At 36.3% G+C, this 27,388-nt stretch overlaps 1 protein-coding gene across 5 annotated transcripts in view; it reads left to right on the forward strand.

Moving 5' to 3' along the window:
* Positions 1-27,388, forward strand: part of B3GALT1 (beta-1,3-galactosyltransferase 1) — a 205,381-nt gene that overhangs the window by 60,648 nt on the left and 117,345 nt on the right. For all 5 annotated transcript variants that reach the window (XR_008450339.1, XM_054069571.1, XM_054069572.1 and 2 more), the window contains exon 3: positions 25,014-25,153. The gene's annotated coding sequence lies outside the window, so the exon portion shown is untranslated. The remainder of the gene's footprint in view (positions 1-25,013; positions 25,154-27,388) is intronic.

Genomic DNA, 27,388 nt, shown 5'->3' on the forward strand with positions numbered 1-27,388 from the left:
ATCGGCCCATGATCTGATTCATTGCCTGGCTCTGCAATGTTAGCCTGTGATACAGGACTGCCCGCAAGCAGAGGGAGCAATGGGAATCACATCCCAGTGAGGGGTTGCATTCAAATCAGATAAGAATACCTACAGCTACAGCTGAACTACAGCTTCTTCTCTTCACAAAGAAAATTAAGAAAGGAGGTTGTGATGATCTGCTGTTAACTGACCATGAAGCTATCCTGTATTTTCACTGAACACATGGGTAGTGCACAATTAATTCAACCTCTTACTGGCCTGGGAAGAACTCAGTGTAACACACTGTCCTACTTCTGATGTGACAGCAACTGAGTCCATTTGTGTCATGTTTTTCCCTCTTGCCCAAATGCATGAAGTTTAATTAACTTTGTTAGATAAAGGAGGTAGAACAATAATGGATCAGTGGCAGGATTACAATGACAGAAATGCTTACATTCATTAAGAGGCAGAAAGCAGTTCTAATATTGAGATATATATACAAGGCGGTAGAAAATGGAAACAGCAGAGCATACCTATAAATAAATTCCAAATGACTCTGCAGTATATGGATCAGATGAAAACATTTCTACTCATGCAGAACTCCTAATATATCCTTTAGGGAGAACAAGTACTTAGCTAGTAGGTACTCAGTAGTACAGGTCAGGATTTCTGGTAAACTGTAGGTGATGGATTCTTGTAATCTGTCTGTTTATGAACGTTTTAAGTGCACAAAAAAAAAAAAAAAAAGAAGTACAGAAGTCAGAAGGGGTGGTAGAAAAGAACAACAAACTGAGAAAAAAAAGAATACAATCAGGCATGGGCAAAAGATTATTAAAGTAATCACTTGCGGAATAGTCCCAAAGTAAATCCATAATATGTATTGTTGTGGGTTAATCTCTGTTGTAAATTACTAGTTTAGGTTTATGGGGTATAATGCCACTACTGAAAGTTAAAAGAACAAATAGAGCACATTAAAAATACTACTGTGGCAGCCAGTGAGACAAAGATATTAACAATGTTTGTCAATGTATTTTTTTTAACTAAAGCTTACTACATTCTGCAAGAATCTATGTTTTTAAACCCACCAGATGACTGTTTCATCTTCTTTATCTAGCAGCTATTTCAAAAGGCCTTATAAATATTCAAAGCTTTTAAAAAATGCTAGCATAAATGATATTTTAAAAGTAAATAATATATAAGTAGGACTGGTTTGTAATGTGGGTGCTTTAATGTAATTGTAAGTAATTGTTTTCATACATACAGCATATATCCGTGGTGATTTGCAGAAGTGCTGTGCTTTTGTCATTTTGGTAATGTTTATCTTTTGTAAGAAACGTGCACTTGTGAACAAAACCTATGTACATTCATAAAGTACTCCAGTGGACATAAGCAAAAGTGAGACACCAGTAAACCTCCTAGTATTCTTCCTTCTCTTAGCCAACTCTTAACCCTGGTGCTCTTCTTCAGACTGGGATCCAATATGCCTTTGCAGAACTGCTGTTTGCCCTTCTCCATATTGCAGATAAATAATAGGGTGACATTTCTTACCCCCTTAACAAATGGAGACATTCGCAAGGCTGGTAAATGACTAAATAAGACAACCATAAAGTAATTCTATTAATAATTAGAAAAGTTGCAGATCTTGGCTGTAGCACACAAACTCCCAGTTTTTCCATAACCTGAGCACTCAAGAGACGAGACACAACATCTGAAGTAGTAGCAGAATCCTGTTATTTATGGGAGACCGCTTGCTGCCTGTGCAGAGCTTGTGCCAATTAGCTCTACAATTTCAGATCAACTCCTTAAAAGCTTGAGTCCATCTTTTATTGTGATGCTGCCGCAGCCAAAGCAGGGTATAAAACACACTCTGAATTCCAACATTACTGAAATGAGAGTGTTCTTGATAAATAATATATCAAAACCTGGAGGACTGGATGAAAGAGAAAACTTGAAAACATGGTGTGCAGAGTTTAAAATACCATGAACTTGTACTTTGAACGCAATTATTATCACTTTTTTAATGGTTCTGCGATGGGAAGCTGCAGAAGGTGCAGCCATTTTCTGAAGCGTAGGTCCTCAATTGTCAGGTAGTCCAATGTGACTACTTTTTAAAGGAAGAGTAAATTCTACTCAGTGGCTTATTCTGTCTTCCAAGGCACAGTAGTGTGCTGTGATGGTTTGATTCAAATTGGATTTAAACTGTCACTATAAGGACAGAAAATGCCTGGACAATTACAAATACATATATCTCTTCTGGCATCATTACGTTTGTGTTGAGGCTTACTGGGATACTATGGATGAACTGCTTTTCCCCTTAGCTGAGCTACACTCTTGTTGAAGGAAATGTCAAATTTTGAAGAGGCAGTGAGAGTGCAGTTCAATACTGCACTGTCTTGGCAAAGCCATGACCCAGCACTCTAAATACAAGTTTATTCAGTTCCTTGACAGAGTTCATAATGTTACTAAGTAAATAAAAGCACCATAAAATAAAGACTATGGTGAAGTTCCTTGCTATGGTAAAGTCTCCTAGAAAGTATAATTCCAATGCTGAAACACAACTCTCCTGCCAATTCATTACTTGAAATAAGCATCAAAAGTATAAACAGCCCTTACACAATTTATAACTTTTCCCAAAATTACCCAAACACTCTAATTGATTTAATCGTATCTTGCTATTTACTGTATAAAATTGAAACAGGTCATAAAAAGAAATCTGTCAAATAATAAGTTAAAACCTATTTCTATTTGCATGTAATTGAGGAGCTTTCATTTTTTGTAAAGATTATTAATCAGGAAAAAAAAAATGTTGTTCTGTTTTTTGTTTCCTGGAGGCAACAGGAGAAATCCAGCTTCTGTCAGCTGACACCCTGATGTGAGCAGGCATAAAGGCAACCTGGTTAGAAGGTTGTGACACAGCCGGACTCTCATCTCTTCTACAGTGTAATTCCAAAAAATATTTCTGAAGTGTCTTTTTGGCACAGTTACTTGCACAGTCTGAATGCTAGTGGAAGAGTAATGAGAATGCTAAAGAAATTGACCTTGACTCAGAAAGGGTGTTTTCTCTCGAAGATCCTGTGAGTGATCACCGACTGATCCTGTGAGTGCTTTTCTAATTTAGCTGTGTGTTAAGCAACATCGTCATCATTTAGGTTCTCAACAGAGCTGATTAAAGCTTTTTGTCAAAATGTTTTTTGAGGAAAAAATCATATGCTCATCGTTATCAAAATCTGTCAAACAGTAAATACTTGCAAAATATTTTTTATAAAAAGAAACTGACGTTTCTTGAAATTTCAGTTTAGAAATATGTCCTAGTTCAACTTTTTTAAAAAAACAACAAAGAAAATACAGTATATTCTTTGATTTGAAACGATTTTTTGAATGGAATTTGTAAATGAAATTCATAAGGAGAGTTAAAATTCTTTTGACGTTACTGATAGAAAATGCACTGATTAAACCCAACTGATTTTGTTTGGAATAAGGATTCATTCCATTAAAAATAATGGAATGCTTTGGTTTCCGTTTTGGACCTGAAAGACTGAAGTAGGGCAATTTCTAATGAAACAGAAAATCTGGTTCCTCTTTATTTAAAATTTAGTTCTATGTTAAATGTAGTTCAGTTGCAGTTCAAACTAGAATTAATTACCAGCTTTATCAGCTAAATATAATGCATTTGTATTGATACTTTAGACAAGAAAGTATCCGAGTATCTATGAAATCCACTCTTTCTGCAATCTGAGAATGAATCAGTAAGAAGACAGAACAAAGAAAAATAGCACAGTCAGTCTTCACATGACAGAACAAATGGAAATTCAATTCTGTACCAGAATACTGTGCAACATAAGTCACAATAGAGAATATAAATATGATAGACCAAAGAAAAGAGTGGTAGCTTACTGAGCTACATGTACAACTGAAGAAACAAAAGGGAACAGAGAGCTAAGTATCACACCTGTATAATGGCAGAAAACAGATTATGCAAAAAAATCTGCAGAAAGATCCGAAACATTGGAATATACCAACAGGTTTTACTTTACTACAGAAGCAAAATCTGAGAATTTCTTCTTAACATTTAAAGAAGTTTCAAGGATTCTGTTACATATCTTTCATAGCCATTTGTGGAACACAGAAATTACTGCATTTTGTAATTTTAAAAATCCCCCAGATCTATAGGAATTATGAGCTGAGCATCTGTGGAAACTTAAAAACATCAATGTTGTGTTTTGCTCCCTAGTGAATTTTATGTTCTTTAGAAGACACTAATCTGATAGCAGTCTGCTGTTTATACATTGAATGCACCATCACACTCTACCAGCATGCCTAAAATTTCAAGCTGTAGGAATCAGTTTTAATGCAAATTAGGGGATTTTGGTTTCCCTGAATACTGAAGTCCTTGTTGAATCTGCTGAGACTGACAACATGGTTGCCATCTGTCCAGCCAGGAATAGTCAAAACCCCCTTATTAGGTGCCTGGTTGTTCTCCTCAGTGTAGTCAGTCTAACTATCAGAAGGTGAAATGCTCTGCATTTCAGCCAGCGCAGTCATCTTTAGAAGCATGCAATGCTGCCTGCATTTCATGACATATATTAATGAATATGAGGAAATTTTTTTCACATAAGGTTCCCAAAACATTCAGTATCAGACATGTTCTTCTACAAGTGAAAGCAGAAAGAGCTTGACCACATATGGTAGTGACACTGAGCAAGCCAGTAGAGCGTGTGACTCTCCTGCCCCAAACGTGTGGTGAGATGTAATCCCTACTTTTTGTGACCTTACACAAAAGACAAAGAAATCCTCAGCTTTCTTCAATGCATTCCACTCTGACACTGTCTCTCACAACACAGTAGGTACCTGTCGTCTTTCACCACGTGTTGGATGTGGGGATTTGATCATGTGAGTCAGAGATGCTGTCAATCTGCCTTCTCATGAGAGGCAGAATAGCATCATGAGGAGTGTGCCTTTTAGCCAGGCAGTGTTTGGAGGAGTACCTGTGGTTGTGAAGGTGCACTGGTCCCTTTCAGCCTGGAAGCTGATGTGGTTGAATGATCACAGATAAAACCACTGGCTCAAGCATATGGGATCCTGTGCTACAAATGCATGGTATTTGGTAATTCACAGCAGAATGTGATGTGGGAATGAAAGGGGAGAGTCTCATGCTTGGTCTATGAGATTTCAAATAAGTTTCTCAAGAAAAGAGCAGTAACCACTGTTTTCCTGTTATTAATTTTGTTATTCTTTACTTTTTTTCTCCTTGATATTTTTTCCCCTATAGGATTTATCCACTGCTCTGCTATTTAACTAGCCCACGAGTTTTGAAAACAATAGGAATGGCAAATCTAAAGGGAAGGATGCAGTTAACATCAAGTCATTCTCCTTGCTGTCCAATAAAAATAAAATTCAACACAGTTGAAACTCAGAACAATAAAAAGCCTCTTAATTAAAATGTTAGTATTTGGACTGTAGCTGCTTTAGTGATGCTTTTTTTCCTGTTAGAAAACCATGCTGAGATGCAAGAAATCTTGGAAAAGGTAATGCCATGCCAGGGTCCATAGAAATTGATTAAATGCATTATAGAAAGCTATGGTTTGTTCTCTGAAACAGCTGATTTTCCTGCTGCGTTTAAAAGATAATTTTTACTTTAACTTTCACTAGTGGGGACAATTTTTGGCCCATTTTGAGTCGACAATGACTCATTAGTATTCTTACAGACCTGCAGCCCTTAAAGCAGTGTTGTGTATTAAAAATGGATAGAGACAACTGAAGACCAACACATACTCATAAGTTAATGTAACAATGTAGTAGAGGAGAAAGCTGGTAAGGAGAGCACATGAGAAGAAAACCCAGAATATCCTGCTGCTTATATGCCCGAAGGGTAAATTGCAGTGCAGGAAGAGCAGGGATAGGCACTGTTGATAGTCATAATTTCATCTTGAGGAGATGGTGTTGAATTAATAAGAATGTCAAACAGAAACTTATTGTCCCATTGAAAACATGAAGGAAGACAACTCTTATTTAGCAAGACTAAACAGAATACCTCGCCAAAAATGCATTCTGAACAAAAGATAATGGTTATTCTTACTATTGTAGATAAACAGACACAAGAAAAAACAATGTGAAAAAAAGCAGACAAGATAGCTATAGTAGACCAAAGGACTGAAGAGTAAGGAAATAAGTGCCTGCATAGCAAGATTACAATGACCTGTTCATAACCTTTAGCTTTCTAATAGGATTCACTGTAAAGCTACATTTCACAGTTCCAATTTGATTTTTAGTTGCAAGCATTTCGTCGCTTTGAGAATATAAAGTAAAATAAAAGGGAAGACTGCAAAGAATATCCTCCATTTCATCTGATACTGGATCAAGCTTCTAAGTCTTCTCCTACATTTATCAACATGAGATGGGGAATAAAAATATTATCTATGCATTTTATGTCAAATGTCAGCTACTAAATGTGTTGGGGGAAAAAAAAGTTCATTCTCTTCCTTGCTATATTGTTTATTAGTTTTGTGATCTTGCAGACTTGTCTAATAGCTTCCTTATCAGTATACTGTACTGTGTGCTCCCAAGGGAGTACATTGAGGAAAGGCTTTGAAAGGGTATTAAACTGTGCTGCTACAGGAATCAGGAAAGCCAAGTGTCAAAGCTGAAGACATTCTAAGCCTAGAACTTGCAGTATTTGTAAAGTATACTTTTTGTACTGTTTATATCAGGAAAAAAAGGTGTGGGTTTTTTTTATTTTAAGAGAAAAATCAAAATAGATTTTGTGAGTCTTTTACCAAGAACAAATTTTAGAAGATCGGCTCTCAAAGCATATAATTGCCAAGTTTGATAAAGGAAATTGAGTTGCTGGAAATATCCAGAAGTACTTTTCTGTCAGCACTTGTGTGCAGGCTTCACTGTTGCACATTTGATTTTCATTTCTTAATGTACATTAAAGGAAATTTCTTACTCCTCTCATTGAACCATGATAAAAGGATAACTGTTTCTAATTAATCTTCCTTTACTTTTAAATCTCAGTTTGTTGAATTGTTAGCAAATATACAATCTTAATTCAAACATCATTCCTTCCAGGAATTATTTGATGGTGTGCTGCAACCTACTGTATTTTTAAAATTAAGTATGGGGAGCTACTATGAATTAGCTGTGAATTTTCCTTTTCATGGAGTGAAAACACCAAAAGGCGAGAAATATTTTTTAAATCCTAAAAAGCACTATATGGATACTCATTAGTTATCTATGAATACTTATATATTATTATGAATGTAGAATCCTACCTGAAAGACTTTCCACTTTTCCTACAATTTGAAGTGATGTCCTTTCCTATCACTTGATTTTGTAAAAATAGTTCTAGCATTCAGTTTTAGTTCACTCAAGAACTGCATTACTGTTTAAAATTGAGTCTTTGTTTCCAGTGTATCATAGAAACAAAATGAGCGGTTGAGTTAAAAGTATACTGGTTCAAATGTTAAGGTAGTGAGTTGATTTGCAAGAGTACTTCAAGTCTCTTGGCCTTTGCTAGCATCAATGTAGGATTATAGTACTGTCCAGCAGTAAAGGACAGAAGAGACCGAGTATTCCTCCTGTTCCTGTCTACATAGGTACGTTGACAGAATTATTTTGATTAACTGAGTTTAGAGACAGCTGAAACTTTTCAGCATCTCTGAGAATCAACACTGCAAACTGAAGTAGTACTTCCTTATATCAGAATAATTGCATAAATCATATTTCAGAAGTGTCTCTCATTTTAGTGAGAGGATACCTAGGATATCTTACAGACAGGATAACTTACAGACCAGACTCAAGATATTGTGGGACTTGAACATAAAATTGAATTTTAGAAACAAGATCTACAGTTTGTATTGTTTGTCCAGCTGCTAATGCTATTGAATCATGAGTTCATTAGAACTTTACGATGAATTGTCTGAAATATGGTAGATTGAAAAAGCAGTGAAAGATCATAAGTAAAACTGCTTTCAACTACCCTCAAGAATGATCAGAGAGGGGTCTTAAATAACAGTTCCTTCACAAGTTGTGAATAATTTCTACCTGAGTGAGTTTCAGGTGGCAAGAAAACAACATTTTTATAAAAATATAGGGACAATGCAGCAACTCGTGATATACACTCATACTGTTTTCTTCTAGGCTTTGAAGAAATAGCCTGAGTTTATTAGTTTCAATGGAGGTCTTCATGTTTTGGTTATCTTATTGCTGCAGACTGTTCTGATGTGGCCACATTGAATCCCACAACTTAGAGCTTCACTCTTTCCACATAGACACTACAGATTTGTGCTGTGTAAAAGGAGGAATTGGCTGTTAAAGCAGGCTGCCAGCACAACAATTCTGTGTCTCTTTCTTGGCATAAAATTGTATTGTCGTATACTCTTGTGGGCCATGACACAGTATGGATTCAGGGATCAAAGACAGAGGCACAGGGCAGAGGGTACAATGAGAATGACATGCAGCATGTTCCCATTGAAATAAATACTATACTCAATCGCAAGCTGATCCTGTGCAACTTTTTCACTGAGTTTTTCCTGAGCCAGAGAAATCCTTATAGACAGAATAGATAGAGAAATGCAAGTATGCAGAACATTAGTCATAGTTTAGGATCTCTGCAAGAATGTCCTTCGTTTCTTTCTGATTTTTTAAAATCTACAACCTCTGTGTGCTACATGGAAAGATGACACCACATGGTTAAATGATACAAGTGAAATGTCACAAAGAGCTCTTTCCTTTGCAAAATCTTCCCTTGACACAGAAACAAGAGGATGGGCTTGATGTGCCTTTCTCCAAGTAACTGTGCTTATATTGGCTTACAATTCTGAAGGTGTCCTCTAAATGTTAATTTCCTTTTATTGATATGATAGGATATATTTTGACACAATATGATCAAAGATATGGAATTTCTTAAGACATGCTGAAATAGCTTTGAAGATCATAAACAGACTTCTGGGAGGTAAAACCTACATGGAAATTATTGAGTCAGATTAAGATGCAGAATTTAAGATGGCTTTAATTATTTCTGGTAGGAGGATGACAAATATAAGGGCAGAGATGAGTAAGAGATCAGGGATCTGTATTCTGCATGGCTTGTGGAACTTATTGAATAAAGCAAAATTTTTAAGAGGCAGCTACTTCAGAATTCAAATGCGTTTTGGTTTTTTTTCCCACTCAAGGGTGAATAACTTCAGAGAACTTAATTTCAAGTTTGGAGTTTAGGTACACTAAGTACTCCCTCACTTCATCTTGGGAAAATCACAGGAATTTGTTGTGTACCTCTAATGTTTTGTGGTTTTTTTTTAATTTCACAGGATTTTGCTTGCATTTGTCAAGTTAAAACATTTTATGTTATAAATTTTTAAAGGATAATTTGAAGGTGTCACAACTAAGGTAGATAATAACTGTTGAGATGACACTTCAACTAAATTGTTAGATACACGCTAAGAGGAACACCAGGAATCCTCTTATTTCAGGTGAACTGCTGGCAACCTCTGCCAGATACAGAACCACAGGCATCTTTTTAGGCTTACTCCAGTATAGGTCTTCTTGCAAGGAAAGTCATCCTCATGAAAGAAATCCTTTTGTCATTCTTTCACCTGCATGCTGTCATCATAATTAAAAAAAAGCTTTTCATGGGAATTATTATTTCCCCGCTATCCAAAATTAAACAGTAGTTCGTTCCTCTTGTCAGAGGGTTGTTAGATGACAACAAATAATACTACCACATGGAAGTGATATGAGCTAACTCTAGCTAATGAAATCTTAGTTATTAAGAAATGAAAATTTCAAAACTATTGAGGAATTATGTGTTATTTACAGTAAGATTGGCTTACGGTTTTTAAACAGGCAATTTTGACATTTTTTTGTCCTCTAAACATTCCAAGTTTCAGTAGAACTCCTTTCACATCATGGAAAACCAATCATGCCTTCGCAATTAATGACTTGAAACATTTTAATTTCGTTGAGGCTTAGGAGGCAGGAAAAAGTGCACAGAGGAGAAATTGTGTGGGGAAAACAGTTGAAACTGACAAAAATTGCAAAGGATAAAGAGTTGGAATTGAGAATCTGAGCCCTGATGATTAGTAGTTTTTTAAAGATGTCTTCTGCTTGGGCTTTGTAGCTAAAGATAGAGGTCTGGCCTTCTTCCCTGCCAACTCCGTACAGTGGTGTGTACAGTTCTTGTGCAGTTGATGCATGACTGTTCTCATCATCCCCTTTGCTACTCACCTTGCTGCCTCTGAAGGGCTGGAAGGATTTTGCTGCTAGTTTACAATTTGCTAGTTCTCCATATATACCTAAACATTATCATTAAACATCCTAGACCATTATTAAGTCCACACATTAAATGAATCACAGAGACAGAAATATTCAGAGTCTGTTGAAGAAAAAATCTGGCAGAATTTTAAAAAAAGAATTTGAACAGACTTTTTGGTATAGATTTGGAACACAGTTACAAAGTTTGGGCTCTTCTAGCTTCCCAGACAACAAAGTTGTCTTATCGTAGCAACTACAAGGTTGTGGAAATGTTGGTTCACAACAAAACCTATTAATATTTTACCCCAAATTACATCACGTTTGAAAGTGGAAAGCACCTTTATTGTGTGACAACAGTTAAAAAAGAGCTACATACCCTCTGCCAACAATTAAGAAATAGCCTGACTAGGTATATCAATAAAACTAGGAAAGCAACCCGAGTTCTGCTTTACTCTCCAAAATCCCACTTGGTTTCCTCCAGCAGCAACACATGCGCTACTACCCAAGTGATGCCTCTCCAGATAAACACAGGGAGCTATTTGCAGTGTTGAAGGAGGAAAGCTTGAGGCCACAAAAGAAACAGATCACTTAAAGCTCCCTCTGCACGGGTAAAGGGAAAGAAACTGGAGAATGGTTAGGAGAACTGCAAGCTGGTGCTGCATTTCTGTTCTCAGTAGGCACTGTTCTATTCAGTTTGCAAGGGAAGTCTAAATAGCAAAACATGGTGAAAAGAGGTTGCTAGCAACTGGATTTGCTGCACTGGGCAAGCTGCAGCCTTTTTTGTTGTAATCAGAACAGAACTGTAATCAGAACAGAACTAAACTGTTCTGATTTCCCTTTCTACTGAGATTCATTTTGGCAATTCCACAGTTCTCCATTGTAAAACCTCTGGTTGTTTGGCAGTGCACCCATGCCAAGATTTGATAACTTATTTTAAAACTGGCTTATTTGGCTGTGTACTAGCAGCAGGATTTGATAACTCATTCCAAAGTACCATGACATAGTACCATCTGGCTATTAACATTTCCAAGGCAAGTATTGTGCATTAAGCCTGGGAATGGCTGCAGGTCACCAATGTGTTTTCTTTTGACAAACCTTCATGGGCTGTTTCTCTGAGATTGAGTTTGTACTTTTATTTCCTCCTGTGGAAGCCTACTTATTTTTCATCAATTTCTATTAAAGTAAGGAGAGCATTGATCCAGAAACAGTTCATTTATTTTATTATCTAGTTTAATTAGAGTGAACAGAAAGTTTCATCACAGACAGAAGAGTCAGCATTCAGCAAAAAATGCACCTTTGGACAGTAATGGCTGAGGGTAGCAATGAGGTGAAATCACAGCCAGTGCCAGTTACTCCTTCCACTCGTTGTGGAGTACAGTAAGAATTAGAAGACCAAAAAATATACAGGATTAGTACTGACCTGAAATGTAGTTTATCCCAAAAGGCTTTACTGCAGCATTTCTGAGCTGAAACGTACTTTATCAGTGAATGTACTTTTTATCTCTGTTAGATAATGTCATGGGAACATCTAAGGCACAACAGAAACATTACACTCTAGATTTTCAAATTTTGAGTTGTTTTATTTTGAAAGGTTTAACGTGGTTAAAAGTAGGCTTGCAGCTTGCATAACCGTATCCAGGCAAAGTGTCAGTACACCAAAGCAGAGACAGTATTTTAGGCAAGGCCACAGAGGGTTCAGTGTGAGCTGACCACCTGCATTATGGGCTCCCATATAGATCGCACATCCCACATAAAGTTTTTTTCTGCAGCAGATGCATAGCCAGTGTTTGACCTGTGAAACATAAAATTACTCCAGTTGCAGTCATGGTGCACAGGAGTATAGGAGAGATGATGGGCAGGATAAAAATGGAGTGGCTGGTAAGTAGACCGCTTTACATTTTTTTTTTTTTTTGTAAATGGTAAGCATGTAATTTTCAATGAATGCAGCTTAAAAACCCAGACTGAAATCTAGCACAGTGATGTCCTTTGTTTTGCAAATCTGTTAGCGAGGCTAATGACGGCAAGGTTAGTGACGGCAAGGGGAATAACGCGTGGAGAGAATCCAAGGCTGGAAGGGAGTTTGCACAAACAAATGGTTCTACAGCTAGCAACATTTTCCCATTGAAATGCAATGTTGGTGTCTCCATCCTGTTCCAGGACAATATACTGCAGGCAAAACTAGTTGACATATCTGCTGATCCGGTACCTCCAGCATGTGTGGTCCAGGATCAGGAGAGAAGCTGCCCAGCAAATAAATAAATGATGTACTATCACCACGGCCAAGAAGCATGAAAGTGAGCAGGAGTGGAAGAGTGAGTCTGTACTAAATGAATGAGACCTAGCAGGCATGTGAAGTCAGATAAAAGCAAAATTAAATAGAATGAGTGGATTAAAAAGAAAGTTGATAGTTTTTTTTGTGGAGAAATAAAAAAATCATAGGATCTTAAGGTACTTATTACATCACTTTAGAAGACCATTCTTTTCTCTTCAAGAATTTACAGCAACTCCTCATATTTTCTTTGTAAAAAAATCCCACCATTTTATCTTTTCAAATGTGAATTGCTTACATACATAAGATACAGTATGTGCTTAGTATCCATGTAGGTAATTAGCTGTTGAGAATTTTTTCTTTTGCTTTGATAACACCTGCTTAATTTGGAAATAAATCTAGCTTTAAATCTTTTCAAACAGAAAAACACAGTTAATTTACATGATTGTTCTCTCTATGAATCATATAATATACACTGAGAATCTGCTGTGGGGGAAAGCTATTCTCTCTTTTCCTTTGTGCACTATAATATATCTATTTCTTCAGCAATAATTTAAAACTCCTAAATGGTGCTAATGAAATCCTCTATTATTACAGCTCTGGGAAAGGGATATTTAAATACCTAGTTTCTGAAACGTATGGCCTTGGGAAATGTTAAAATGGTGGCAGTGAAATCTTTGTATTAGGAGAAGCAGTATTAAAAAAGAATATTATACATGAGTTCTGCACGTGGGAACTTTTTTTTACTAAACACTCCCAAGATATAATTCTTTTCTTAGACGTGGTGGGATTCTTAGAAGCTGACAGCTCTCTAAAATTAGCCAGTCTTTGCCATCACATGTATATCCTTGTCTTACTTATTGACATTTCAACTTCTAGCACTGGACACGTAGAGGCAGTGTAAGTAAAGCTGATATTTAAGCACGGGTAGGTGCAACAGGCCTATGTTCACGGCTAAGGTGCACTTTCTTCTGCTGGAGACAGGAAGCTGAGTGCAGCACAGTGGTGATTTGAGTGGTTTTGAGGCACCGTGTGCTCTGCAGCTAGAGCACTGTGGTTACATGGTCAAGGTTAATCAATAATCAGAGTTAGGTGAAGAAGTTGTTACCACAGGATCAGACAGGCAGTAGCTCCTAATTTTCATTTTCCTCCACTTATAGCATGTGGTACAGGCTCTTTCTCAGCCACTTGAGCACTTTTAGTAACATTCCATCTATTCTAGGTACAGGATATGTTAGGTACAGTTAATGTTGCAAAATGCCTTCTGCTCTCTTCCTGTGCCACATAACAGCTTTCAGTGATTCTTGTGTTTTCAGTATTTGAGTTTGTAAGTAATTAAGTCTTGCTAAGAAGAGATAGATAGTTTTGTTTGATGGTGTACAGGAAGATAGGAAAAGAAGAGCAACTATTCCCATGAACTACTCTTAAAATGTCATTAGGTAATTGTCTGAAGTTGAGGGAAAACTATTTTCTTTGCCCTGATGGTCCCATAAATTGCAAGCAGTAGATATTCTTATAGAATTCAGCACGTAGCTGAACAGATATTCAAGCTAGCATTTTACATGGGCCTATACCTAATATTTTTCACACCCGTTCCATTTTCTGTAATCCATCATCATTGGTTCCTTGATTTGAGGTACTAAAGCCTGAGATTGCCCCCATATTGTACATTGATAAGTACTTTCAAAAGAAATTACATAGACTGGTATTGTAACGGTATTCTTTGAGGAAAAAAGAAAATTCTTCGTAATTTCATATTTATATATAAACAATTTATAAATTGCTTATATTTATTTTGCACCAAAGTATTTTCTCAGAGATGTTTAAATGTCTTCCCACTTAATAATATTTCAACTTAACGATAAGTTGACTTAGTTTTCTACCAGAAAAACTTGGTACAAAGAGACATACTGATAAGCACAGCTGTATGTTCCTTTCTTAGACTCTGTAAGTGTTAAAGAATATGCTTTGAATTCTTCCTTAGTTTAGCATCTTAAAAAAATTTTAAAATAGCACGACATTACAGTTCAAGTGTGCAGTCTTATAAGAATCAGCTAGTGTATTTTTCCTACACAAATACTATAAAGTGTCAGATTCCTCTGTGAATTGCAAATATATTGCACATATAGCAGAATTGGCCATTGCAAATTCCCGTGTAATTTGAAAAATCATTCTAACACCCATTATTAATAACATCTCTGAAAACCTGAAGGCCAAAGTTTATGTCCCTGAAATATATAATACAAAGAGTAGGTAGGGTAGATATCCCTAATTGTGCTGTAACTGCAGCGTTGCACCTGGTGGGCCTGGGGATGAACCTGAAAAAAGACTTTTTTTTCCCCCCAAAATACCTACCATTAGAAAGACAATATATAATAACTGATAATCCAATAGTTGTCCCACCTTTAGTGTACTTGTTTTATGAGCTGAAACACACCATGTAAACATCACAAATACTCAGGATTGTCTCAAAAAAACACCATAATAAGTGACTGTTTCATTCTTGACAGGATATTCAAGAATGTCTTCTCTTTACTGGACGTCCCAATCAGTTGCCTAATGCTTCACGAAAACATCGGCTGATAAAATAGATTCTAAGTGGGGAAATGTCTGAATGAATTTTAAAGTTTGTTCATTGTCAGTGAGACACCGACAGAATCTCATTCAACAGTAATGGACGCTGGGCCTAGAGGGGCAGTAAAGATAAGAAAGAATTAACTCATCTGAATCTAGTCAAGGATAGGTATTGAATTTTTTCTTACATTAATTCTACTATACACATTCCATATGTCAAGTATAATGGAAAATAAAGGAAAAATAAGATTAGTTTGTGTAAGGTCTTCTAAATGTAGAAAAGATATAAATGCTGTTTTATCTAATTGTTAAAGACATGCCAAAAGATAATGATTAACCGATGCAGTGTGGTGACAGCAATATAAAGTAGGTTAATCATCTGAAGCTCACGCAAGCCATGTTAGCCTCTAGTAAGTCTTTTCTCTAAGGTATAAACATAATTTGAATTTCAAAAAAGAGCTTAACAGAACATAGTTCTTTTCTGTTAAATAAGGATTTGGACCATAAGGAAATCAACTTTACCTTTTCTAAATTTCTGTGTAATCATCTAATCTGAGCTAGTAGCCTAAAATTGGGTAGTGTGAATATTCCTCATTAGCTCCAGAGAAGGCAGTGGTAATGCTCCCACCAAGTTCTGAGTCCTTGATCAAAGATACTAAGTACTTTCAAATTCTCATGCAGATAGATAATTTCTGTTAAAAGAGAAAGCTTTTATGATATGCTGTGTTACATGTGTGTGCTCTCAATTTCGTGGGGGTATAAATCCATACTACCTCACTGAAGAGGATAAACCTCCCCATAATTTAACCCATGACCATGTCTATAGAAAAGCAGCATTTGTTTTCATGATTTTCCTTTCTACTCCTAGACTTCAAGAATTCCAAAACTCAATTTTTCCTTTCACATTTGTTAATAAAATGTATTAACTGAAGAGCTGAAGTTTAACGAGGAATAATAGACTTCATTAAACCTAATTATCTTAGGCATCCATTGGGGATATTAGTAACAATGAGAAGTGACCTTAAGAATACTAAGGTCTTGCATTATATTTATAGGATGGGTGAATGTTCTCTCTCAATTCCCCCTCCCCAGCACTATTTACTTCTAAAAATCTGACTTTTGCATTGGTGAAAACTTAACATCCTTAATTTAAATTAAAAAGACCCTATTTATTAAAAAAAGTTTTAAGTCCAGCATGGCTGATTTGGCTTCATTTTCGTGGCTTCAGAAATTGGTGGGTTTGTAAATTTTATAGTAGTAAAGAAAATGCTGAACTCACATGAGTGACTAAGCTTCTTGAGCCAAAATGTGTTACAACTTCTTTTCCTCAAAATCAAACTCAACAAAAATGACAAAAGGGTAATCAGAATTGAACAAAAAGTGCCACTGCTGTGCTACTATCAAACAAAATTGCTAAGAAAAAAAAAATCACATTTCTGTGCTTGCCTCTTAGACTTAAATTCCAACATCAAAACAATTGAGTTAGGGTAGTAATTCAAAGGGCTTTTGATCTACTAAGTACTATCTAGAGTGTCTTACTAATGAAAGTCACACATAAAGAAGTAACTGATCTGCTGAAGCTTCTGAATGTGGAGAATAAAGGACTGGGCAGCTTAACGGGATAAAAGAGATGTTGCATAGATAATTTTATACATATTAAAAGCAGTGTTAGAGATTTTCAGGATGTTTCTGGGGAAGAGGGGGAATGTAGGGTAGAAAAATTCTGACAGGAAAACTGCCTTTGCAGAAGACCGTTACGTGCTGCTTGCTTTAGAGTTCTTTTTCTTTCTTGGTTGTTTTTAGCATTTTTACTAGACTTGGATCATCCAGCCAGTGTTTTTGATTGTGCTGTTCTGGAAAGCCTTACCATAACTTTCTTACAGGAAATTATTTATTTTTTTCTTTTTTCTACATTTTAAAGGTGCACTACTTTAAATGTTACGAGTGACACAGTCTTAAATATGTCTGGATTTCATACCTGTGGTTTTGGGGGTGGGGTGGGAAATATAGGTGGCTAGAGATGCTTACAAGTTTTTTTTCAAAGATTTATTAAAGCCTTTGTGTTTCATAGTATTTCTAATACTATTTTTCTAAAAAATGTCTGATTGACTGAACTGCCACCTTAGCAAAAATTAACAAACCCATTTCCCATTGAGCTTTAGTTGTAGTTTAAAAGCACACTCATCTGTAAAGCACTCTGGTCTTCAAAGCTGGTGAATCAGACATATATCTATGGCATAAGTAATCTTGGAATTCACATTATTCTCTTTATTAGATTATTATTTGTCTTGTTTCCTAGAACACTGCTAGACCCAGACTGATGATGTTGTCTTGTTGACTGACCCTGCTTTTTTATGTTGAAGCTGCCTATTCCTTACATTCTCTTTAGAAATCAAAACCAGACCTATTTACAAAGCTTATTTAGGACATACACCTCCATAGCCCATTCTTTGCACAACTGTAATTTAGAAAAGATCCATTCTTCTCCCTTCGTGAAAGGAAATGTATTTGACATGTATTCTCAAGAGCCCAAATTGAGTTCTTCTATCTGATTCTGTGCTTCCTTCTAATTGTACTTTTTTAAAGAGGGAAAGGAAGGTGGAAAATTAAACAAGCTAGTTTGGATTTTATTAACAAACCTCCTAATGCCAGAGTGTCAGCACATAGAGGAAAATGAATTGTTTATACAACACTTTGAAAAGTAATATGGGAAGCCTGAATTTCCTTCTAGAAATGGAGTGATTGTAAACTGATATAAATTTTGTAAGAATGATATGGTAAGCTAGATTCATTTATTTAATGTCATTGAAAAGCTTCACATTAGAAGACACAAATCTTTGAGTAAATCAAGGTAAAATTATGACAGTTAAACAGAAAATAGGCACGATTATTTTCTACTTCCGATTTAGGTACTTAGATACGTTGCAACTCTCTCATTCTTCCTTATAAAAGTTGGGAATCGCAGATTCTGGAATCTATTTCTTACTATTGCACAAATTAAAGAGGTCTCATGGTCTCCACTTTATGGAAGAGGGAGAAGCCCAGAAGCCATGCAAGGAACCTGAGTTTCCCCGAGTGCTACTCACTGTTGCCTAGCTCTATCATAGTCCAGATCTAATGGCTATCCATGCCTTTGTCACTTTGAGGCAGCAGAATAATTTTGAAAATAGATGCACCTGCTTATTCTGTGCTATTAGTTGACAAGAAAACATTATGTTTCTCCTTACTATTTTCACTAATTTCAGTTATCTTCTAAATAAGATGGAACTTTTAAACTTAATTTTAGTGGGTTTTAAATACCGTTCTACTAAAAAAAAAAAATGTTGTTCACATTAGTCCCATATGTCAATTCTGATCACAAGAGTTTCTAGAGACAAGAATCTCTTAGTTAAATCGAGTGGGTAGGACCTTAGTTTGAAATTAGCTTCTTCACAACCTTTTGATGTTCCAGAGCAGAACTAGGTTTGGTGATCTCTGAAGCGTGCCTGAAGGCTTGGTTTGTGCTCTTGGCTCTTCTGCCCATTGCATCCCTTTGCTGTTTCCTTTCTTGCGTCATTATAAAGTAATTTCCATCGACTACTCACCACAATAAAGGAGCATTTAGTGTGACGAGTTTTATTGCTGGATGGGCCAATGCCTCTGTCTGGAGGAGGGCTAGAAGCAAGAGACCAGCAGAAGTGAAGGAGTGTAAGACTATTCACGTGCTTTGCTTCTGACTCATATAAGCCACATATGACAAAGAGAAAGCATCTGATTCAGTTTTGTGAGCCTTTCTACCTCAATGATCCTGATAAACTTCCTTTCAAAATAATATCTTGGCTGCGCTACTCACAGGAGGAGCAAACAGAGAGAAGAAACAAAGCACTTCGCTTTCCTTCCTGCACTCTCTGGACTTTGTTTCCTTCAGTTCCCCTCCCTTAACTTTCAGGATGGTATTCCTCTGTTGATCTGTTTCTGTGTAGCACACTTCTAAACATGATTTCTTGTGTGTACCCAGGAAGAGGGCATACTTTGCATAAGGAGAAGAAAATTGGAGAGAGAGGGATCTTGAAAGTAGTTTAAGGACATGATGTGGCATTTTGGAGCATGCAGCATGCAGGAGACACCAGGACCAGAGGGACCAGGAAAGGAGACTGAGCTTTGGATTACCATTGCAAAGTTCATCCAACTCAAAAACGTATACCACAGATGGCAGCACACTGGTATTGTGGGCACAGTTACCTTCTTACAAGCTACTGATTCTCATTTTAGATACTTAGTTATACATAGTCCATTCAGCCTTCATCAGTAGAGACGTCGAAGATTTGTAATGTGAAGGTTCATGGATGCATGAATATCTCAGATTCTGTCATTTTATCCAAACCAGTTTGTTCTACTTTAGTCACAGTATAACTAGTTTTCAAAATATGTCTTCAGAAAACACACTGATGAGGTAAAATAGGTACTAAATTAAATCTTATTAATTGTAAGCAAAATGAAAAAAAAAATTAGTGTAGAGCACTACGTAGGAGTAGTCATAGTTATAAAGGGCAAAAAAATCACATCATTATTAAAGGCACAGAGATTAACTATTTGGAATTCCTACCAGCAACTAATTTAGTAATAGATACTAGTATTTCTCAAGTACTTGGTAATAATTAATACAGGATGTTTAAGGACATTTCAAAATAAAAAGGAAACAATAAAAGATTTTTTAAAAAATGTATGCCAGCATAATGAGCTACAGACTAAGAAACAAGACCCTCTTAATTTATCAGTAATTTTTAATCTACTTAAAAGAGACAGAAATATCAAATTATACAAATTTAGTAGCTAACAATTGATCTGCTGGAGATATGAACAATATTCAGGGCAAAAGAAAATATAGCTGGTTGCACTATGCAGTAATTAGCAGATTAATTAAACACAATAAGAACTATTAAAGACCATGCCTAACAAGAAAATTCCTATCTCAAGTGACCTACTAGTATGATTAGTTTTCACGTCAAACTACAGTATTTCTGGAGCTCAGATTAGCATCAGGATGGAATCAATAATGCTACAATGGTGAAAAGAGGCATGGAATCAGTTGTCCTTTTTATGGAGGATACAAAGGATTATGAGAGTAATAAAAGCCGAGGAAAGAGTAAACATATTCAGTTGCATTAAAAGATGTTAAAAGGATTAAAAATAAATAACTTTTTTTTTTTTTCCCAGTTAACAGTATCAGATGTTATTTATACTTTTATCTGAAAACTGGAGATGAATTGTTTGGACATGGGCTATTGAAAAAATCATTGTGTGAAAGTTAAACTGCCCACTGGAAAAGCATAGATCAATTAAACATAGTCTGCACAGATCAGTCAGAGAAGGTCATACATTACAGACACGCAGGAGTACTGTGAAAATGTTATTGCCATGACTAATGAAAGGAATTCAGTAGATATATGATGCCCTCATTTGACAATGCCTTGCCCTCAATAATTAGTGTCTGTAGGACAGTGTTGGGACATAGTGGGTAAATGAGACTGCTAGTTAAAAAATAAGAGGTGGGGAAAAAATGCATTTGAAAGCTTGTTTTTTTCAAGTTATTTTGAGAGGAATTATGTAAGTCCAAATCAAACTTCTAGAACATCCATATTATTTGATTTGGGAAAATAATATTGATTCTTTCCTTTTAAGCTGCAACAGAATTTTAAGGTGTTCATATTAGCTGGATGAATCAGGAGATGGCAAAGTTTAGTCTATACAAAATTATAGCAGAATATAGCATGTATGCACCTTGCATAGAAGTGTCATTCAAAAATGAGGTGTGAAAAATCACTGAACAGTGCCTTTCTGCGTATTGCTAACAACAATGCAGCAATATCCCATACTATCCAACCTATGAGACACAATGCAAACAATGACTCGTTTCTGTTATTTAAGATGCTTAACAGAACCAGCTGGGCAACCACTTATCATGGGAAAATAATATTGCTTTGTCTCATGCTGAATCACGAGATCTTTACTAAGTCAACGTTTGGACAACCACAGTTGTAAATTAACTGGTGTATACCTACATTCAGCTGCTTTTGGAATGCCTGTCTGAAAGATACAGCAGTGTAAAATTATTTTTCATAAATTCTATCAGTACCTTCTATGGAACAAAATACTTCCTATACAGATATTAAGCTACCTGATACAATTTAGAAGACCAGGTCTTGTACAGAATTTTAAATTTCTGATATCGCAGGTAAGGTGTCATCTTTTATGAAATGGAGCAAGCTTCAGAATAATTGCTGAAGAAGTCTATCAGATTTACATTAGAAGTTCTTTTAAGATTGCCCTGTAACTGAAATGGTGTTATCATTGAAGTGTTTAAGTTATATAAAAAAGAATATTGATTTTTTTTTCCTAGAGGAGATTTGAGACAGTGTAAAGAAGTAATCAGAAGTATGAAAAAGTCTGTCAAAGTTAAACTGCATCAGAGAATCGGACGTTATGAGTGCAAGAGATGAGCTTGAAACTGGGGCAAGGGATAGCTATAAAGGTCAGATATAATGTATGTATCCACAGTGATGAGACAGTATCATAAGGTTCTTAGAATCAATTAAACCTTTCATTTTTTTGAGCTGGACTGAAGGGAGTTTTTTTTCTGAAGAGCATTTTCTGGAAGGGTGACGGTTTGCCTCTTCTGGTTGGTTTCTCAAAAGATGCAGCGGCCCTTGGAGCTTTCAGCCCCACTGTGGCTACTGTGCACACAGCAGGATCCTTCCCCAGTGAACTCAAGATTCTGGACCCTAAAGGGTTTTACTCCATAGCATGTGATGAGTAAACAATAGTCAATACCCTGAGCCCTATACATCTCTGAAAAATGAGATTTCCAGATGGCAGAGAAAGTGATCTGACTTTGTTAGTGAGACAGCTTTGTAGAAGCTAAAGGAACTAAAGCAGATGGAGTGACTCCCCTATCTGATTATTTTTGAGCAATGAGAAAGGTGTGTTCAGGTATGGGCAAACGCTCCAGCTCATTATCATTTTAACCAAGCTGTTTTTACATAAAGGTTTTAAAACAGAACCAAGTTACCATAGAAACTGATTGAAGCAGAGACTTACTGTAAATTCTTTTCTAGACAAGGATACCAGGAGTGACAGGTGGGCTGTAAAAGGAAAATGAGTGCAATATAGAGTTAGGCATGATGGTCTGTTTTCTCTTCCTAGAAGTGTGTCTTTAATAGCTCTGCTGTATCTCTACTGTTTTGTACAGCGATATATCAAACATAGTTTAAAAGAAGCTCCCACCCCAGTGAACCTTTTATTTTATCTTAATCCCATTTGCAAGGGGATGTAGATGCTCTACAAAAAAGAGCTGAAGGGCAGGGTACTCCACTTATTTTCCCAAATAATTATGTCTTCCCAGAATCATCAGGGAGGAAGAGCCATCACTCAGGAAACACATTTGCATGAAGTGCCCTTTACTGCCAATGTTTATATTTTGTTTCTGAAATATGCTCTAGGTGCATTCACAGCACAGCACAGTGCTCTGTACAATATAAAAGAAGGTAACGAGGGAATAAAGTGTTCTGAGTGAAGAAATACAGATTTTTCCCTTTGTCAGAAATTTAAAAAATACACCCATTTGCTGCAATTCTACTGAAAGTCAAAATTATTTGGCTCTGTAAATATCTTTCTTAGTCTGATGGATGATGGTAAGAATAACAGAGATTAGAGTACACAGCCCCCAAAATATGCTGCCAGAGTTTTAAGAAGAAAAATTGGCAGAGAATGAACAACAGCAGAACAAGTACCTTTTCCACTTGGAACCATTAGCTGTCAGCACTGGAAAACATTTCAGCATATGAATATGCAATATCTTTTTAAATCTGTGCCGGATGTTTCTACCTGCTGTGCTTAATTTCAGAATCTTGTGTTATCATTAGAGAAAAATAGTTCTGTTTTCCAATATAATTTTCTACCAAAAGGAAAGCAGGAGGAGAGGGAGATTTTTACTTGAACTCATCTTGATACTTTTTTATCCTGAAGTTTCTGCTTCTTGGTTCCAGCTCCCAGCTGGAACTGGTTTTGTACATGCACTCCTGACATAAGCCATATAGCAGTTTTCCTCTGTATTTTAAGAGCTTTGCTGTCACTAACAGTGATAGTTGGTCCCACTGCACTAGAATCACAATAGATAGTCACCTTTTCCAACATGTTTGCCTTACAGGTAAAATAACAACAGCTGGTTTTGTTGTCAGAAGTAAATATCCTCCTCACCTTCAGCCTCTGCCTTCCTCAGCACTATGGGGGTGGGGACATGACAGATGGTTCCTGCTAACTAATCACAGAAAATATGGTATTTGGTGTGCAGCATGAGTTTCCAGCCAAATAAGAATGCTTTCCATTTAATATCTTCCCTGTGAAAAGCTGGACATCTTAATAAACTGTGACATATTTTAAAGAAACACATATTACATGTTAAAGAGGTGACTAATCACAGAACCTTGCAATAGATGGTGCACAAGCGAACTGTTACTTGTCATAAGTGAATTTTGATGACTTTGTTTATTCTGTGTAAAGCCTTGTGGCAGTGATACAAAGCAAAACGTGGAGCCAAATTCTGCTCTTTTTAGGCTAAGTTAATCTTTGATGCAGGGCTCAGCCCACTGTACTGTATTTGTGTCTCTGAGACACCGAGGGCAGACAGTCCAAGCTCGGTGGCAGAAAGGCTTTTGCAGAGGCTTATGTAGTCCTTGAGTGTGAAGACCCCAGGACTCCATGCACTGAAGTGTACAACCAGTTTTTTGTTATTTAAAGGAAGCTGTTTAAGTATTTCTGTGCTTTTTGTCTTCATTCTGACATGAATGCTGCTGGAAAAGGGCAAACAAATAATGCTGTTGTCCTTCAAGAAAATAAGTTCCTTGTGAATGTAGAAATTATTTTAAAGTTACGGTTTTATTTTTAGAAAAGCGTCTACAGTTTAATTCAGTTAAAATTCCTTGGCACCACTATATGTTCCGAAATTTTAGTTACCTTTCATACCTGCTTGAATGACAAAAATATGACATTTCCAATAGTCATGATCAAATTCCCGACACAGGTGTTTATGACTATCTTGTACTTAATTAAGTCAGAGGATTAGAAATGAGAATGTAGGGAATAGCTAAGTTCATAAAACAAGACAATGCAATTTTAATTTACAAACTCTTGCCTAAAGGCATCATTGTTCAAAAGCAAATGTGGGGAAAAGAAGCACAAGAAATGGAGAAGGGATTGTTAGTAATTGGGGAAAAGCCAGAAAATTTGTACTGGAAAAAAGAAAACCAACAAAACTTCACCAACAAAGATTGATAAAATGGAAAAAGAAACAGAGTAATCTTCTTTGAATTGCAATTTAGGAATTTTCCATGTACATTATAAGGATAATTCTTGCAAAATTCTGATTAGAATTCTGTGAAAATCACTGAACCCTGCAGAAGTGTCCCATAGAGGCATCCTTTTGTAATCTACAAGATCAGGCCTAAAAGAAAACAGATAAATGGTGCAACTAATCTAGTCTGTTCCAAATCTAAATATGACTGGTCATTCTGAAGGTGTTGGTTGGGCTTCCAAAGGACAACTTGTCAAGCACTAATAGTTTCTGTTTCTCATAAGCCCACATATTTTGTAGACATAATATAAGACACCTATGTTATTTCTATGTGCTTGTATTGCCACTTCTCCACTCCCCTTGCACTCCCCTCCATGCAGAAAAAAACCCACAAATATATAAATAGATTTTGTGTGTGGATTTAAGTGGTTAGCAATATAAAAATATGGCAGTATTCACATGTGCAAACTTATTACATCAGAACTTGACTCCATGTCTCTCATTCTATCTATGTGTTCATGGAAGACAGAAAGAAGGGTAATAAAGTTTTTCATTTACTCATATGTAATTCATGGTTATTTGTCAATGCAGGTTCATCAACATACGGTCCACATTGGTTTTATATGCAACACGGAGGCAAGCAAACAGTGGAGAGCAGCAGTACGTGTGATGCAGTTAAGCAAGAATAAAAAATTAAGCATGAAAAGACAGAGCAGTTTCTAAAAAATCAGGTAAGGAATTCAGGTGATTCTGTATAAAATGTAAATTGTGCAAAGAATCATATCAAACAGTTTATCTATATCTTGTCCTTCCCAGAACTCCTGAGAATTACTGCTATATGTGTCTATGGACAGCTGTACACACACACATGTATCCCACTTACACCCACTCACTCAGTGAAGTTCCTTTTTGAGGACAACTGCCAGTACACTCAGAGAAAATATTTACTATACTGATATTTGACATTGCTTTTAGTAGAATTAATTTTCTGTATTTAATTTTATTTTATTTCAATAAATTGTTACTATTTCCTACAGAAAACCAACCAAGCAATATTTTTACAAAAGAGTGAAAGAGAATTGCAATATTGGTGTTACTACTCTTTCTCAACAAGTTTTCAAACCTCATATTCTCTCCTAGAACTCATCTCTTGGGCCATTGCATGCACACTGCAGAAAAGCAACATGTGTTATGACCTACCTTTCCCTTCTTAACACCAGTGACAGATGGAATGTTCATTTAAAGTCTGAATACACTTCTGTTTCCTATGGCTGAGTAAAGAGGAGTAAAAGTGTATTTACCAAGGAGAAAAGCTGGAGAAACTGTGAGCACCAATTCATCCTTTTCTCCTGTGCTTCCCTTCTTTGAAGAAAAGTTGCTGTGCCACTTGTAGGGACAAAGTGTGACCAGTGAAACCGCCTAAAATAAGCTGGGAAGCTAGCTAACTACATGTTGCATGATGCAGTTATTTGAGACAGAAACGTTCTCCTAACTTCTTAGATATACTTTCTTTTAGAATAGATTGAAATGATATTTTTGCCAGAAGCATAAGATGAAAAGAAATACTCATAATTCAACATTACTTATCAGTCATTTCCCTATCTCTTTGCTTAATCTTTACTTCTCCCTTCCACTCTCAAAAGCTAAAACTAATGTAAGATGCTGGTTTACCAACAGGTGCCAACTGTTAAGAAATACTTACAGGGTTTCACATTCCTGAGTAACATCATCACCTCATTGCATCCATTTAGTACATCCACAAAACAGAAGTTTCTGTAGAGTCTGGCCTTGTAGAGGAAGTGCTTTAACCCTTCTACAAAATGCCTATATTATGCCTATGTTATTGCATAGAGTAACATCTGATGCTTCCAGACAGCATGTTTCAGATGACTGACTCCAAACCGGTGGAAATTCATTCTTGAAATAACACACTCTATGAATTCCCAGAAGTTCTACAGAAATTATAAACAAACAAAAATAAAATCCTAGCCAAGCCTCCCAAACTACATAAAACTCATTATTACTGTTACGTCATATCAATTATGTGTTGCACGATTCATAATAGCGCAATGTTGTGTTCATGCTAACTTTTTGCCATTTGGTAAGACCACCACAGATTGAGACATTCTGACTATTCCTTTGAATGCTGTTGGTTCTTGGAAAATGACAGCTGCCACGTCTACACTGAAACCGGGCTCAGAGTGCCAACAAGGATGCCTCTAATAGGAGAAGCCACAAAAATCCAGCTAGAGAAACTCTAGCTAGAAAAACTCTTTATCAGTTACAAGCTTGGGAATGTCATATTGTAAAAGCTATGTGATAAAAGACATTGTATAGTGTTACAGCTGATTCCGTTTGCCATATGGCGTGTTATTATTTTGTATTACCTTGGGGAGTGCACCAAAAGTGAAGGGAGAACAGAACACACTCGAGGTATATAGAATAATAAGCACAAATTGCATAGTTCTTAATTATGGCAATAAGGTCTGTGACTGAAATGGAGATGGAACTAAATATGAGAGTCTAATGTGTGCTGTACTGCTCTCCAGCTACTGAAAAGTAATAAACTCCTATCAGGAATATTTAAAGAGGAAGAAATTGCCAGCCACCATATGTAAAAGCCTACAGACAACCTCAAAGCAGGTTGACTTAAAAGTCAGCAAATGCTATGCGCAGTGCTACGCAGGTTACCATAATGCCATTTTACATAAAATAATACAGTTTTACATGGAGTAGGCTGGAGAAATTAAATCAGTAGTCTCTAAAAATAAGAGTCCATATGCACAGCTATAACAAAATCATCAAATGAATGATTAGGATAATAAAAGAGGGAGGGAGCATTTGCTGAAAGCAATTAAGAGTAAAAGAATCCTAAATTAATTTTGTCAATTCGTTATCAGGGTAAGCGAGCTGGTCACAGGGCCAAAGAAAACACAAAGGAGAAAACATCTCCAAAACTAAAAGGC

Source organism: Cuculus canorus, chromosome 6 (genome assembly GCF_017976375.1).
Source record: "Cuculus canorus isolate bCucCan1 chromosome 6, bCucCan1.pri, whole genome shotgun sequence".
NCBI lineage: Eukaryota > Metazoa > Chordata > Aves > Cuculiformes > Cuculidae > Cuculus > Cuculus canorus.